The 16803-nt window shown below is 34.0% G+C and overlaps 2 long non-coding RNA genes across 2 annotated transcripts; one reads left to right on the plus strand and one right to left on the minus strand.

Moving 5' to 3' along the window:
* Positions 1-6707: 6707 nt before the first annotated feature.
* On the minus strand, positions 6708-8252 carry LOC116405560. The gene is made up of 3 exons (XR_004218677.1): positions 7465-8252; positions 7258-7303; positions 6708-6830 (listed from the first exon to the last, which is right to left on the minus strand). It is a non-coding gene; the product is annotated as an uncharacterized LOC116405560 (long non-coding RNA).
* A 3182-nt stretch (positions 8253-11434) lies between these two features.
* LOC116405558 lies at positions 11435-12264 on the plus strand. Its single transcript, XR_004218675.1, has 2 exons — positions 11435-11762; positions 11887-12264. It is a non-coding gene; the product is annotated as an uncharacterized LOC116405558 (long non-coding RNA).
* The last annotated feature ends 4539 nt before the right edge of the window (positions 12265-16803 follow it).

Below are 16803 nucleotides of genomic sequence, written 5' to 3' on the forward strand. Positions count from 1 at the left end.
TATCCATCGTATCTACTTGTATACCAGTAAGTTTACAAACACTAACTGTTGAGTTTCTACAGTAGATTCTTGAAGATGTGACTCTTGAACAGATGGATTCTCATGGATGATCACATGTTTGTTATTTTGATGGTCATCATTCTTGTCCAGACTGTGATGACTAGAATCATCATGAAGATCATCATACATGTTGTTAATATCATCAAACAATTGATTCTGATTCTAGTATAGAAAGAAAAAAGGATAATAAAAAAAAATAGTTACAAAATGATCGTGTATCCTTAAGCAAACAATCGTGTAGAATATCTAAACGGTTGTTTTACCAAGGGTGATCGATATTTTAGATGGGATATGCGATCGTTCATATGTGATATGTGATCGTGTAAAGATATATCAAACCTTTGTTCTGTCAGAAGTCGTGCTAAGAAGAGTTGAAAGCTTGTAATAAGATCCATCAAAACTGAAAGATTTTACATCAACACGTTCCTGACACAGTATTGCAGTATCAATGAGCATCAAATTACGTGAGATACGTATTAGAAAATATCTAACTGCTCAGTTAATTTTTTATGGACATCAAATCACCTTTTTTCAAGCTTAAGGAAGGAAATGTCGGCACTATATATGTCAGAGTTGTGCATTGCAATGGAAGTGCCAACACGAGGTGATACATGTGTGTCTTTCTGGGATGTAAATGCCACTCCCCGACTAGGACCAACATAGTCTTAGGGAGAAAGCATGCTAGGAATTGGAGTTGTGTCCTCAATTTCTTCAAGGGACTTGAGCATTTCTTCTTACACTAGAATGTCTCTTGTTCATAGAGTTTATAGGATTTCTCAAGGCGGCCATTTTTGCATACTTAACAGCTCTTGACAACGGTAGAGAGTCTAACTCTACACTTTCAGGGGGTTCCAACTCCACCACTCGCTGAGCCAAAGATAGAGACGAATCATTAATGATCCAGTAAGCAACATGAAACCTTGTAATTTTGGGGTCAACGGTAGTCCCTCCCATTACTAGCTCAACACTCAAACGGAGTCTCCTGTATAAAATATAAAATAATACAGACACAAATAGTGAATGAAATCTTGTGACGTAACAAACACAAATTTTAGGTATACTGCAATTTGACTAAATATGGAACAAGAAAACCCAAGGGAATACACAAAAATCCAACGTTTTTAGGGTCAATTTGGAAAATGGCAAAACTACTTTTTCTTTTCAATTTTAGCAAACAACATTTTTTGTGCGTGCATGGTATTTTATAAAATACTAAAATATTCACCTTCTCCAACTATAATTATTTCGTTTCTACGTTGTAATTAATTTATGTTATGCATTTATTAGCTTTTAATTATTTTTTACCTGAAAAAGATACATCCACACACACACGCACAAACGCGCACACGTGAACACTTACTCCCACGCACAAGTAGACACACACACCCATGCACACGTGGACATGCGCATACGCACACACGTACGCACTCGCGCACACGCACGCACACACGCACATATGCACAAAGATTTATAAATGAATTAAAATTAAAAAATAACTACAATAATTGTGTTTAGAAAGAGTTTTAAACCATGTTCATTTGACTTAATAACATTGATTAAAATATAATTTCTATCAATATTGGCTTAAAAGTGTCATTCGTGTAATTATTTCAATATAATGCGGTCTTATCCAATTTTACCAACAAAAACAAATCGAATATGGATCAGTAGATCTACACTCTTTGTCATAAGAGACATAACAACGTTTTTAGGGGTCATTTTGAAAAATGACAAAACTACTTTTTCCGTTGAATTTTAGCAACTAGCATTTTTTGCACGTGCATGGTATTTTATAAAATACCAAAATATCAACATTCTTCAACTGTAATTATATTCGTCTCTACATTGTAATTAATTTATGTTATGCATTTCTCAGCTTTTTAATTATCTTTTACTTGAAATAGATACATCAACTCATATCATAATATTTTTCTTAATATCTCGAGACTCAACTAATTAATTCAACATATTAATAACTTTATTCAATCATACTAATTTCAAAATAACCTAATTGAATTTGAATTTCAAAATAACAAAATTGAATTTCAAAATAACAAAATTATTATTTTTCGGAATTTGAGAGTCTCAATGATAGACTTTGTATTAAAATAACCTTAATTGAATTTCAAAATTAAAAAATATCAACCTGTTCACTATCTTTATCTCAAAATAACATTAATGCCTTAAATATCAAGATAATTAAATTATTATTTTAAAATTGGAAGAAACTCAACATTAAAAAATATTAACTTGTTCGGACACAAGCATAGAAGCACTGCGCACACACGTACACATGCACACTTACACACACACGCGCACACGCACACCTACACACAGACACCCACAGACGCACGAACCCACGCACACACACATGCACAAGTGCACGCATGCACACACACACCTATCCACACGCACACAAGCACACACACATGTACAAACGCACACACGTGTACGCACAAACCTTATCTCAAAATAGTTCCTATTTTTGCTGACAGTTTATTTTTTGCCATCGATAGAGGATCTTCCAATAGACCTACGTGACGGTGTGTGTGTTGACAGCTTAATTTCGTTGGCAAAAGAAAAGTTGATTATTTGTCATCGACAAAGGGTAAATTTCTTGTAGTGCATGTACATCAAACATATCAAATTTGTTAAGTGTACCAATGAAGTATAACAAGTTAGTGGTGTATCACGTGTATCAAACTTATAAGTAAAGTCTTTAAGTGTATCAAACTAATCAAGTGTATCAAGGTCTCAGGGGTATCAAGTGTATCAAGAAGAATCAAGTGTAACGAGAAGTATTATGTGGAACGAGAAGTATTATGTGTATGAAGATGTTTCAAGTTTGTATCAAAAAGTATCGAGTGTATCAATGAGTACCGAGTGCATGAATTGTATCTATCAAATGTATCAAGTGTATCAGTAAGAAGTATCAAGTGTATCAAGGGGTATTAGGTGTATCAGACGTGTATAAGGTGTATCAAATATACATCAATAACGAGGGCATTTGTGACATTTTACCTCTTGATGTGTGAGTTGGTCTTTGTTTTTGTCATTTTCTCAAATAATAAAGTATGTGTTCTATGGACTTAATTATTATAACTTATTTTGCCATTTTCGCAAGTGTCCCTTAATTGTAATACATGTATATGTGACATAATCTAATCAAACTAACTCATAAATGGACTTAATGTATCAAGAGGTATTAGGTGTATCAGACATGTATAAGGTGTATCAAATGTACATCAATAACGAGGGCATTTGTGACATTTTACCTCTTGATGTGTGAGTTGGTCTTTGTTTTTGTCACTTTCTCAAATAATAAGGTATGTGTTTTATGGACTTAATTATTATAACTTATTTTGCCATTTTTGCAAGTGTCCCTTAATTGTAATACATGTATATGTGACATAATATAATCAAACTAACTCATAAATGGACTTAATCTATCTCATGGACCACGAATTCTTCAATTACTTGCAAATTTGGTGAGTTCCTTCAAATGGTGGGCGGAGAGCTTAATTTTGAGAGAGAGGAAATGTCGTGAAGAGTACTTGCGAGAGAGGGGGGAACGTCGCCAGAGAGCATTTGCGAGAGAGCTAAAGACAGCGACGATGTGGGATGAAGTAAGGTTTTTTTCGATCATTGTTCACAAGTGGGATGAAAGCTTCGAATTATTTGTTTTAAATCAAAAAGCGTATGATTGAAGGAAAACATTGATTTTTTATTAGGGTAATTTTTAATGACACATAATTTATGCCATTATTTACAATGCCAAAATTTTGTCAAGAAAACTCAATTTGTGTCACAAAAAATTTTGTATTTTTATTTTTAACGACACATTTTATTCCCTCATCATATCCCTTTTTCTTGATTTCAAGTGTCATTAAAACTTATATTTCTAAATAAATTTATTCGACGAAAGTGGCTAGATTGGTGGGTTTGACGGCGAAGGCTTGTTGTGGGAGCAACGACAACAGTGGTTGGAGTGTGGAATCGACGACGGCAAGTGGCAAAAAATTGGAGGGCAAGGGTTCTTCATAACGACTTGGTAGCCCACTTCGAATTTTTTTGAAATTTGAGGTTTTTTCATTTGAAAATTTTTTTAATGACAAAAAAATTGTCGTTAATTAATGACGCAAAAATTGTGTTGAAATAAATTAAATTGTGTCAATATGATTGTTTTAAGAAATAATCCATATTTTTATTTTCAACAACACAATGTACCTCATCCCACCTCTTTTTTCTTTTATTTTCAACGACACAATGTCTTGATTAAAATCCATTTTTCTAGTAGTGACTGAAAAAAAAACTGGACAAAATCATAATATCTTTGATAATTAAATCACCAGTTGGTTTGAACATATATAATCTTGGATCTATTCTATTATGATATGACCATGGTACATCATGAACATACATTGACTAAAAAACTTAAATTGATGAGTGAATGTAATAAATTTAATACTAATTATATGATCAATACTTTACACATGTATATTGGTATATCAGTCAATAACAGTAGTAAGACAAATTATAAAATATAAGGGATAAAAGTCCTACACATGCATGTATGGTATACTCTCTTGATAGCAAAATGCATTTATGTCAACTCATGTTTGAATGCATTTATGTAGGAAATTCAATAAAATAATTAAGAAACCTTGCAATATGTGAGAGATATACGAACTTCAAACAAATTTTACAAGTTTCAGCAAAAATTTTGAAACAACTTTTAAAGTTTAAGCAAAAAGTAACCGTAGGTAGAAAGGGGAGCAAAAGTGGGGTCTCGAATTAATTATGAAAAATTAGTAGGCTTTCAAAATTTAGGTTCTAGAAGTAGAATTATTGCAGAAAAATAAATAATTGCATCATTCAAATTGAATCAAACATATCAGGATGTTATATTCTCCACAACGTATAATGGAGTATAAACATAAAGTTTCTATATACAAAGCTATGTATCTCTACCCTTGACTTCTCTTTCTCTCTTTCTACCTTTTTTATCCTTTCTTTCTCCCATTCACTCAATACACTTGCAAGAACCTTCATTTTTTTTGTATTTAAATTTTCTTGGCACCATCCTTTTTTTAATTATCAAGGCTTTGTTATTGTGTACCAGTATTGTGTCGTGCCTCCTTCACTTCTCATCATCATTTTCATGTCACATCTCTACCTTGTCAATTTTCGTTTTTCACTCAGCTTTCTTTCTTCTTTTGTCTTCACTACTTTCTTCGCTCCTTCTTCTCAAGCTCTAACTTTTGCTATTATCAACCAGTCTCAAATGACCATTGGAAAACCTATCGCCCACTGAGAGGCAGCCAATATAGTAATGCCTCTAATGATAAACTCCAATGAAATCAAAAGTTCTTCTTTAAGATTTGGAAAAATATATTAGATAAACTCGGACGTGGTGAACGCGGTGAACGCAGACGTGGTGAACGCGGACGGACGGACGGTGAACACGGCAGAAGTTAGAGATCCTCAGAGAGAACTTGGCATTTTCGAATGCGGTAGAGACAAGTCTAGGGCTTCGAAGGATTCTTCTTTCTATCCAAACAGTCCAAAGTAAGCCAGTTATGGAGGAGGAATACACATTAGAGAGCTCAGTTATGGATGGAGGAATACACAACTTTTTCTCATGGTCATTTTCCTCGTGGGCATTCTCTTCATGTTTCTTCTTATTCCGACTAAAATACAAGCACAAATTATTCTTCGCCTTCGTATAGGTTTGTTTGAAGAAGATTAAAAAAGTCCTTAATTTATCTCGACACTTCCAAAACCAGAATATAATACCCGTGCTACATAAATCCCTCTTTCCAAATAGTCGAACATGAACTATCCATGCATATCTTGGAATAAACAAGAGAAACCCTAACTAAACCCAAATAGAAAATACGCTGCAATCTAAAATATACTTAAAGAAACAAAAAGAAGTTTTAATGCTGTGGGTTTTTACTGATCTTCTTCAACAACAAAATAACTCAACGCCACAGTTCAATTTTTCCTTCCACGAATTGGGTTTTTAAAGAGTTTTCACCGCGAATTTATCTTTTTTGGTTCGACAAGTAACAACATGTGAATCCCCAAATGCAAGGTTTTATTAAAAAATAAAAATATAATTTTTTAAAAAAATTATAATACCTAATTTTTTTTATATATTTATAACCTAATTTTCTGTCATTGCATACTTGAGAGAAATATATTTTTCAATTAGCATAATAACCTTTATATAGTAAATTAAATTTGTAGAATGAGAAAAGACCTTAGATCCAAAAAAGTTATTTATTTATTATTGGAGTGAATTGTCTAATTAATGTAGTTAATGGATGGTTTTGTAACCATAAAAAAATAATGAAAATAATTTTCTAAAAGAATGAATGAAAATTTGGAAAGTTAAAAGGTTTTAGGAATTAAAAAAAAGGGTGTAACATTATAAAAGACTACCAAATATACTGTAAGAGACATGCATTAAAGGAGCTGAGGCATGCATACTACCAAATATACTATAAATAAACCAGAATTCTTTTTTAAGAAATTAAACAACTAATTAAATATAAAGAAGAAAGATTAGAAAATGAATGATCAAACAAACTATGACTCATTTATTTTTGACAGGTTCGACCAGTATCACCTGACAATTCATTTTCACCAAGAGAATAAACATGAGTAGCCTTGGAATCAAGTTCCTCCGATAAAAGCCACGGAGTTGATGGGTTAGAGACAGAACCAGAATTTGAGTTCAACGATGTGGATGGAAAATTCTGAAACTAGCAGCAACAGGAAGTTAAGATAACGAATTATTTTCAATATAGAAAGGCTAATTGTAAGAAGTTGTTAATGAAGTGTCCAAATGCATTATGGTAATATTGGGTGCAGATTGTTTGGAAGTTTTATCCGTGTGCTGTGAAGCACCACAGAGTTGAAGCATATGAAACCAGTGTTTATCTGACAAAAAATAGTGTCATGATCATTGCCTTTCCATTCCATAAATTTATGGATAGCAGAAGAAAGAGAACTCTCAACACATGAATCACCATAAAGACACACATGACAACATTATTTTGGATGAAGTTCTAATATTGCAACCATGGAGGAAAAATCAGCAAATCTTAAATAGATGTAGTAGTCCAAATGATAAAAGTTTGTCTCAAGATAATATTTCAGTAACTGCAGATGCATTGTGCTGAACCTAACCTCTTGTGTTTCACGGTAATGAACAAGGACAATGTGTTCAAAGGTCCTGAACAAAAAGCAGAAGCAAGTCATAAATTATATAAGTAGAACACGATATACTGCCACTGTCTAATTTCATTTTTCTTTGCTTGTGGCATGATGGGGATAGACCCCACTGAAACAACTGGTAGCAAGCAATTTAACAATTTTCTTTCAACCATAACATACTTATCTAGGAGCCAATAACACCGGCGAACAAAGGTTGGGCTATCTAGTCCGTGGGCATAGTATACATGTATCCTTTCTACATTACCAACCTGCTGAAGAGAAAGAAAAGATTATCAAAGCACACATTTCCTTGGTTATTAAGGCTGTAAAAGAATGAAAATTACCATAAATCTAAACATAGTTAATATTAGACCATTGAACAACCTATAGATTCAAAAGGAAAGACTCAAACCACCAATAGACTGGTTAATCATTTAAAATGATCTCCAACAACATGATACGCAGTATATCGTGCTAGATCCATAATTACCACATGTGGACTCCTATGGTAATTTCATTGATGATACGCAGCTAGTAGGCAAGATTATGAAATGAAGACGGTATGTGAGACGATTGAAAAGATCAAGATGATAAAATTATAGGGATTTGAATTTATATCTTAAGAACACCAGAGTCAAATGCTTAAGATGATTAACTGTGTTAAATTTAACTCTATAATATATAAATTATTAGCAAAAACAGTAGAAATTACTTCAAATTTGTAGAGAGAACATATAAATTATATTCTAGAGAAAGAGCATCTGAATTATATTCTACAGAAACACGAGCCCATAGCATATCTACTGAGTAGCAATGACAGTGAAAAAGGGAATAGTAAGTAACTAATCTCATAAACCCCTTTCTCACATCTAACCAAGTTCTTTCACAACATGCAAAAGCATCAAAATATTTAAGAAAACTTCCAATATTGCATTTGGAACTCATTGATTGACTTCAACGTTTAAGAGTCATAAAAGACACAGCTTACTTTCTCACCTGTCACCACTAAGCCTATGGCAACATCTTTTTATAAGATATTCAGCTAATCTTTAGATTGTTTACCGAATAATCGTCTATTGTTTTGTAATTGATCCACCAAGCGCTTGCGCCACCTTGAAGTTTGAGAGCAACTAATCGAACCTTCTTGTGTTCGGGTGTATTGGCATAGTCGAAAAAATTTTCTACGTTCTTGATCCAATCAAGAAACTTCTCCACGTCCATTTGACCATTGAAGGTAGGGAGATCCACTTTCATACGTATTTCTTGATCTTCTTGAAAGTATGGTCGAAGTCCAAGCCTTTGTTGAGGTTCTTGATGAATGTTCAGCAAGTTGTCTTCATCGGAAGAGTCAGAATCGTTTAAGAAATTTCCAAGTACGTTGTTTCCATACAATCGATTATTGTGGATGTGAATAGGTTGATTTCTTAGTAGTTCTTGGTTTACAACAGGGTTTATTGGTTTTTCTTGTCTTTCTTGGTTTGCTGCAATTGGGTTTCTTGGGGGCTGAATTGCTTCTTCTAAAGGTTGGACATGAAATCGGGTAAAAAGGTTTGTTAATTCTACTAACGATTGCTGTATATTCGACTGCCCTTTTCGAAGTTCTTCAATAGCTTGTTCTACCAACTGCAAGCGTTGGTTGAAGGAGGCTTCCGCGTCCATGGATAAGAGTGGTAGGATCCAAGTTTTTTTAGGGAAGAGTGAGCTAGGATCACGCTCTGATACCAATTGATGCAGTAATTGCAAAGCTAGAAATCTTTATGTATAATGCCTCTTTTTTTATGTCTTATTAATGAAAATGAGAAGCTTTTTTATAGGCTGGAGATTACAAGAGTTGTTAAACTAACTTGGGGTTGAGTTAGTTTAACTTGGAGTTGAGTTAGTTATAACTAACTCAAGATACAAAATTGGTAATTCAAATAACTAATCCTAAACTATAAAAATGGTAATTCAAACCCCTCCTCTAGGATAAAACTCAAGAAACATCAAGAAGGGAGATGTTCTACATCAAAGTGTAGAGAACGATTCAAAATCCTTGGTGAAAGGAATGAATGTTAACTAATGTGTGTTTATGTGAAATTGTTATGTTATGAGTATGTTAAGGATAAAGAAAGGTTTATGCGAGATAAAATTATTTGATGTTGTTTATGCGAAATGATGTTTATGAAAAGGTATTGCGAAAAGGATTTCATAAAACCTTAGTCTTTTAGACATTCTTTCAAAAATTCATCTTCCAAGATGAGGTGTTTAGGCCAAGTAGAGAAGAAGGTTGAAGGATTTGCAGCGAGATGACCAGACGTTTTGAAAATAGTTAAGCATTGGTTGTTTGGTCAAAGTGTTGTAATTATGTATCAAACACATGTTATTAATAAACATCTTGGTAGGTATTTATTATACTTGCACGCCTACTCTCACATTTAGCCATATGTTGTACTTTGTTTTCCACCTTGACTTTTAATGACACACAAACCAACTTTCCAAGGAATTCCCTTTCATTTTCCTATTAACTCATATTCTCTTTTTTTATCAAGTCCTTGCTAGAGAAAGTGGACTTTGAGTTGTTGGACTTTAGTATTGCATGGACATACAATTTTGAATGAAAAATCCTTATAAATGGGGCCTTTGAACTCATTTGATGGGTTGGCTATTATATTTGGGCTTTCACACCAAATGGAATTTCTTTTTCTTATTTACTTAAAAAAAAAAGAAAATTTACCACGCCCATTTTTTTTCATCTATTTCTCTCGTCCGGTTCTTTCATCCAACGGGTCCCACAACTCGATTATGAGTCTAGAGGATACTAAGTCAAACTTAGTGGTTGTTCGAATAAAACGCAGCTTCAAATGTAAGTATTCTAAAAACCTTATTTTTTGGTTTAGTCTCGTTAACTAAGCCCAATTAGGGTAGAATTTCGATTCTTTTTCTGTTGTGCATGTCTTAGTTCTATCAGTAACTCCTTTCAGGGTGATAGCTCTCATCAGCAGACTTTCCATTGCTGGTTTCTTCCTTAGTCATCATTGTATTGTTGTTTTCCACAATAGATAGGGTGAGTTGCAGTTTTACATGAAATGCACTGCTCAACCCACACTCTTTTCTCACTAGTTCCTTATTCTCAATCTTCAACGCAAATTTCATCATCTGGGCCAACCCAATCGGTTCCACGGTTTCCACTTCCATTTTTATTCATGGGCTAAGCCCAATCATCAAAGTCTCCTCTAACACTACCGTTTGAAGAAATGCTACCAGAGCTAAATATCGATCAAATCGGTTGCGGTATTCTTCTACATTCATTTTCTGTTTGATTGAGAAAAATCTTCCAACCAAAGTTCCTTCTCGAATTGATCGAAACTGTACAAGCATTCGTTCTTTCAGGTCAGCCCAATTCTTAAAAACTTCCAACTCTTCTTGTGCTTGGTACCAATCCAATGCCAGATCATCAAAACTAATAACGCCTGTGGTTAATTTCTCTGAATCGGTAAGATCATGTATCTTAAAGAAGCGATAGGCTCTAAATGTGAGACCCATTTCTAATTTGAGTAATGAAGTAAAATTTGGCTAGGTATTAAGAATTTGGCGTTTGAATAAATCAACGAAAAGGATTAAGCGATAAAAAAATTTATGGTTAAGTATACGTTATTGCGATTCAGTGGGTAGTTCGCGAAGGAAGTTGTGCGACCCATTTCTAATTTGAGTAAGGAAGTAAAATTCGGCTAAGAATTAAGAAGTTGGTGTTCAAATAAATCCATGGAAAGATTAAGTGATAAGATCTTTTACGGTTAAGTATACTTTTTTGCGATAAGTGGGTAGTTCGCGAAAGAAGTTGTGCGATAATGTAACACCCCGAACTCTAAGGTAATTAATTTAATCGGACCATTCGATATTTTTACTCTTAATTTTTGTTCGACGTCATTTTGTTGTTTTGTCTTAAAAAAAAAAAGTGTTGGAAAAGTCTTTCATAATAATAATATATTATTATTATTATTATTAATTAGCATAAAAAAAAAGGAAAAGAAAAAGAAATTAAAATATCTTTTTCCTCTCTCCCCTCTCTCACGCGTGCGACACCCCTCTCTCCATCTTTTTCTTCTTCTCTTTCCTGTACCCTAACCCAGCCGACCATCATCTTCTCCCTTCCCTTGCCGTTCAGATCCATGGCCTCCGCCCACCGCCACGTGACCCTCTGCCCAGCCCCGCCGCGTGACCTCTGTCTCCGTCGAAGCCAAGTCCAGCCGTCGTCCATTCCTTTCCTCTCTTCTTCTCCGTTCGTGAAGCCCAGTCGCCGCGTCAGATCGTCGATCGATTTTGAGGCAGCGCGCACGCCTCCTTCTAGCCGCGCGTTTCCTCTTCTTCCAGCAACGTGTTTTTTCTTCTAACCGCGATTCACAAACCGACGTACACTCTAATCTGTTTGCACGATGGTTTTTGTTTAGAATCGATTGCCGCTGCCCCTATTTTTACTGAGATCCGTCGAAGTATTGTTGGTAAGATTGAAGTTATGAAATTGTAGTCGTTTTCAAAACAATTTAAGTATGGGTTGTGATGTTTTCAAGGTGTTCAAACGTTACGGATGGGTTAATTGACTAATTTGATAAATTATTCTTGAAGGTGTGAAAGGTAACCTTGGATCACTTAAATTCACAACCAATTTGTGAATTTTGATTTCGGTTTGCCCTTATTTGGATTGTTTCGTGGACGATAGTTGATTAAGGGAGCTTCCCTAACTTTGAGGTAAGGGACTTTCTACTGGACTCACCTAAAGTTTTTGAGTTGTGTTGGACTGTATGGATGATGATTAAGATGTACACGTTTGGTTGCAGACTAAATGTTTAGTGTATGTTGTATTTGACTGGAAACATATATATAAATACATTGATGTGTGAATTGATGTGGATTGCCGAAAGTATACATGTGAATGACTGAAATTATGCTTATGTGTACATGATGATATTAATAGATTGTGCTGTATAAAGATTTGGATGTGAACTAGTGAATTTGTTTCGGTTGAATGTGGATTATACTGAACTGTGGTTTGCGCTGGTAAAAATGAGGGGTGTTGTGACTTTGTTGTTTACTTGACAGATGTATTAAAATGTTATCAACGACCTTCGAACTTAAGTGAGATAGGTTGACTGTTAGAATGTTGAGTGAAAGAACTTTATATTTTGAAGTAACTGAAAGATGTCATAAATTACCGTAAAGATGGTTAGAATGGATTGAGGGGAAAAATTGTTAGTTTTATTGGGATGTATGCCTTGTAGGTGTCCTACGGGATCACCAATTTTTATGCGACCTTCGGGAGCATTAGACTGATATGTGTTTCTGCAGAACACTAGACTGAAATGTACGTCCCTCGGGGCGTTAGACTGAAATGTGCATCCTACGGGATCACAAGACTGCGACTGTACAGGGTGTCCCAATAGAATGTTAACAATTTATTTTCCCCTGACGGGACCAGTAGAGGGTCTCTTACTGGGTATTTTTATACTCACCCTCCTTATGTTTAATTTTTCAGGCAAAGGTAATAAAGGCAGCAAAGCGAAGCGTGACCGCCACAGGGGACACTTTAAAATTTTGCTTCCGCTTAGTGATTTATAGTATTATTTGTATTCGAACGTGAGACTGTTTAGAAAATTTTGAAGTTTTAAAGTATTCAAAGATTTGAAACTTTTTAGTTTTAAATTTTCATGTGAATTTTAGTAATTTAAAACTGGGGCCCAAACAAACAAAATAAATTTTGTTCTTTTGAGGTTTTAAATTTTAATTAACCAAGGTCTTTTGTCAAAAGTTAATGACCTCGACTTAGGTAAAAAGTTGGGTCGTTACAGATAAGAAGCGAAAAAGTCTTTGCGTAAGTTAAGAAATGAAAGTTTTGAGTGTTAGACTAGGAGTTTTGGGTGGTCTTCGCGAGAAGAACCAAGTGTTTCGTGGAGAAGAAGTCTACGAGGAAGCCTTGGAGTTTAAGTTCGTGATAAGAGTTTTATGCGAGTAAAAGTTGGTTAGTTCAGGTGGAACGTTTCTTATAATAAAAATATAATCAAGCGATAAGGTTATTCACGAGAAATGTTAAGTGGTTGAATTTATTCACGGTTTGGGTTAGGCGGGGAGCAAGGTTTGTAAAGAAAATGTCAAATCTGATTTGACATGGGTTAACATGTAAGATTAAGGATTTGAGCATGACTAGGTTAAATATTAAGGATTTGCATGACTAAGTTAGTATAAGGGATCTATAAAATAGGAGAATTTAGGTAACTAAGGAGGGGATGACGAGAGTTTTGTTGAAATGTTAAAGTGTTGTTGGTTTAGCCACGCGAAAAGATGGTTGTGAGAAGGACTTCTTTAGTGAAGTTTGGTGAGTGCTTTTCAGTCAAAAGAATTTATGTTAAGAAACTTTATTACGATTTCTCTTTACTGATTTGAAAGAAGAATTCAGATGAGAATGTTTCAGAAAGATTTCTACGAAAAGTTATGTTTTCAAGCATTATTTATAATATTAAAGCTTGATTTGATGACTATGATTTCAATACTATGTTTCTTTGAGATGATGCTAACTTTTGTGTGCACATAAAGAGTGAAGGCCACCATGGAGTGTACAAACTACATGGTAATAAGAAGCTGACTTATGCATTGAAATGAGCGTATAAAGCTTAGCGGTATAGCAACAAAGACGAATTTGTATGTTCTCAGATGCTGTTGATACAGTAGTCTAAACGCGAGGTAATGAGACCAAGCGTAGAGAACGATTCGGGATCCTTGACAAAATGAAATGATTTTTTAAGCATAAAGAAAGGTTTATTCGAAATGAAATAATTTTTCGGTATATTTAAATGATTTGATATTATTTTTACAAAATGATTATGAAAAGGTATTGTGAAAGGTTTTCATAAAACCTTAAAGGATTTAAAAAAAAAGTGGACCATTCAACTTAATTCCCATCCACTATCCTCTTGTCCAACATGAAACTTTATCTTAGTAAAACTTCTTGATCCACTATTTTACAAAAATATTCAAAACAATACCATACTACACCAAATGTGATATTTTGGTAACACTTAAAATGGTCAGAAATACCATTTTCCTGACTTTTTTTTCATCGACCATTAAAGAAAAAGTATAGATGATGTTTCACAAAAACTTCCAAACCATTGTGTTAGTTATCGTTTTGGATGAGGGTTGGGGTAGAGCATCAATACTCAAAGGTTGTTAAGAATTAAGACCTAAGACTTGAAAACGAAATCGCCTGCCTGGTTGACAACAACACCATCCCACTAGAGTGCACAATGATGATTTATTGCATTAAGAAGAAGATGGCAGTTAACCTTAGCGCCATAATCAGAACCTCAATCCTCCCTTTGATGAAAGCACCTAAAGGTGTCATGCCTTTCCCCTCTACCACATTGAAGCTCTTTGTCTAACACTACAAGAAATGAGGACTCTCTCGATGCATAAAATCATTGGGAGATATATAAAAAGCGTCAGAAAAGGCTTTTCTGACGCACTAATATACGTCGGAACACAAGTGAGGAAAAATGTATCGGGAGAGGAACTCTCGATGCACAATGTTGTGCGTTGAGGGTTTCTAGACATCTTCCGACGTTGTATGAACGTCGAAGATGTTGTCAATATAGCATCGAGAGATGTCTAGGAACCATGCGTTGGGAGATCCTCTATTTTTTTTAAAAAAAAATAACTTCATTTAATTCCTAAATTCAAATTGAAAATTTTAAATTCAAACTCAACTTCAACACTTCAACCTCAACTTCAACACTTCAATCTCAACTTGAACACTTCAAATTCAAATTTCTAAAACCTACAACTAATTCAAAATTCTAACAACACTTGAAATTAAATTTCATTACTAAAACTTACAACTAATTCAAAATCTAATTACTAAAACTAATTTGAAATCTAAAATCTAACACCTAAAACAAATTTGAAATCTAAATACTAAAACTAATTAACTAAAACAAAACAATAACTAAACTAAACCACTTACAAAACAATTCTTGGGAAAGGTTGTGGACTAGACCTTCACCATCTTGCCCTAAAACAAGTTAAAGCTTAAGGAAAGAACACAGTAGAAACAAAAATCATAAACTCATTAGTTAGATAGTATTGGTGGTCAAAACCTCAAGGTCTCACTTCTTCCATTTATATTACCAAATTTGAAAATGATTTTTAATATATGATCATTACTTGAAACATGTTGGTGTACAAGTGTGAATGAAACTAAATCAAGTTTGTGTTTTATGTTATTGTTTTTGACAGTATATTTATGTGTTATGCAATCCATGAGAGTATATTTATGTGCTATGCATTCCAGAAGGGGGAATGCAAGTATACCCAATTCATAATTGTATTTGGAAACACTAATGATTTTAGCACAAATTCCATCTTTCCATTCTCTAAGACATATAAACCTTATCTCCCTCACTCTATACCTTGGCTATAGTGCTCTTGCAACATATTAAAATTCTCGTAATTAAAAATTCATACACAATTTAAATTAAATTAAACATCAAGACCCTTGACGAAGATGAATCTATGTTTATTTTTCTTTTTATTAACAAACAAAAGTTTTTAGGTCAACTTCTTTCAACAACCTCCTCAAAGATCCTTAATTAGCTCTTTCCAAGTTCATAACCACTCTAGTCATGCAAAGATTAAGGTTCATGGCCAATCAACAATTAATCTGTGATTAAGATATTATGAACGCTATTCACATAAAAACATGAAAAGATTAAGAGCAAATAATCAGATGCATTACAAAGAATAATTCATAAACTTTGTCCACATCTATCCCTAGGATTAAGAGTTTAGCTACACCCATACTTCACAATCTAAAACACAAAACTCAATACAATACCCATAAAAAAAATTAAAGGAGAAGAAAAAGAAAACGAAGAAGAAAAGCTAGTGATTCGTATTATTATAATACTGTGTATAACAGTATGTGTTTTTTAATATTCTCTGTTTCCAGCTCCAATGTACCAAAATATTATCACAAACTCCACAATCCTTCTCTTTCCAATCCCTAAACTAACCAATGAATCATATTCGCACGCTTGATAGCCTTGTTCAAAATATTATATATTACAATTATAGTAACTTGTATCCCCCCTTTTCAAGCCTAAAATGCAAAACCTTTCTTCCATTCTCTAAGGCATATTTCCTCTTCTTTAATTTTGCATTCCAATTTTAAATTACAAATTACAAATTTTAATCACAAAGGAAAAAAGGAAAATTATTACCTTTAGAAAGGGAAGAAAATAAATGAGTAACCATGAAGGATTTGGAAACGAATAGAGGTTTAGCGAAAGTGGAATGCGACAGAAGGACGGTGAATGTGTTTACTCGTTTTCGAACAGAGAATGTGTTTACGCATTTCGAACGGTGAACAGACGGACGCAAAATCAATGAAGGTGAAGGGAACGCAAAGCAAACAGACGGTGACGGACGTTGAACGCAAATGAATGAAGGTGAATGCTTATGAACGCGAAGCGAAGTCTTTTTCGGCGATGAACG

The sequence above is a fragment of the Cucumis sativus genome, unplaced genomic scaffold, assembly GCF_000004075.3.
Source record: "Cucumis sativus cultivar 9930 unplaced genomic scaffold, Cucumber_9930_V3 scaffold117, whole genome shotgun sequence".
NCBI classification, from domain to species: domain Eukaryota; kingdom Viridiplantae; phylum Streptophyta; class Magnoliopsida; order Cucurbitales; family Cucurbitaceae; genus Cucumis; species Cucumis sativus.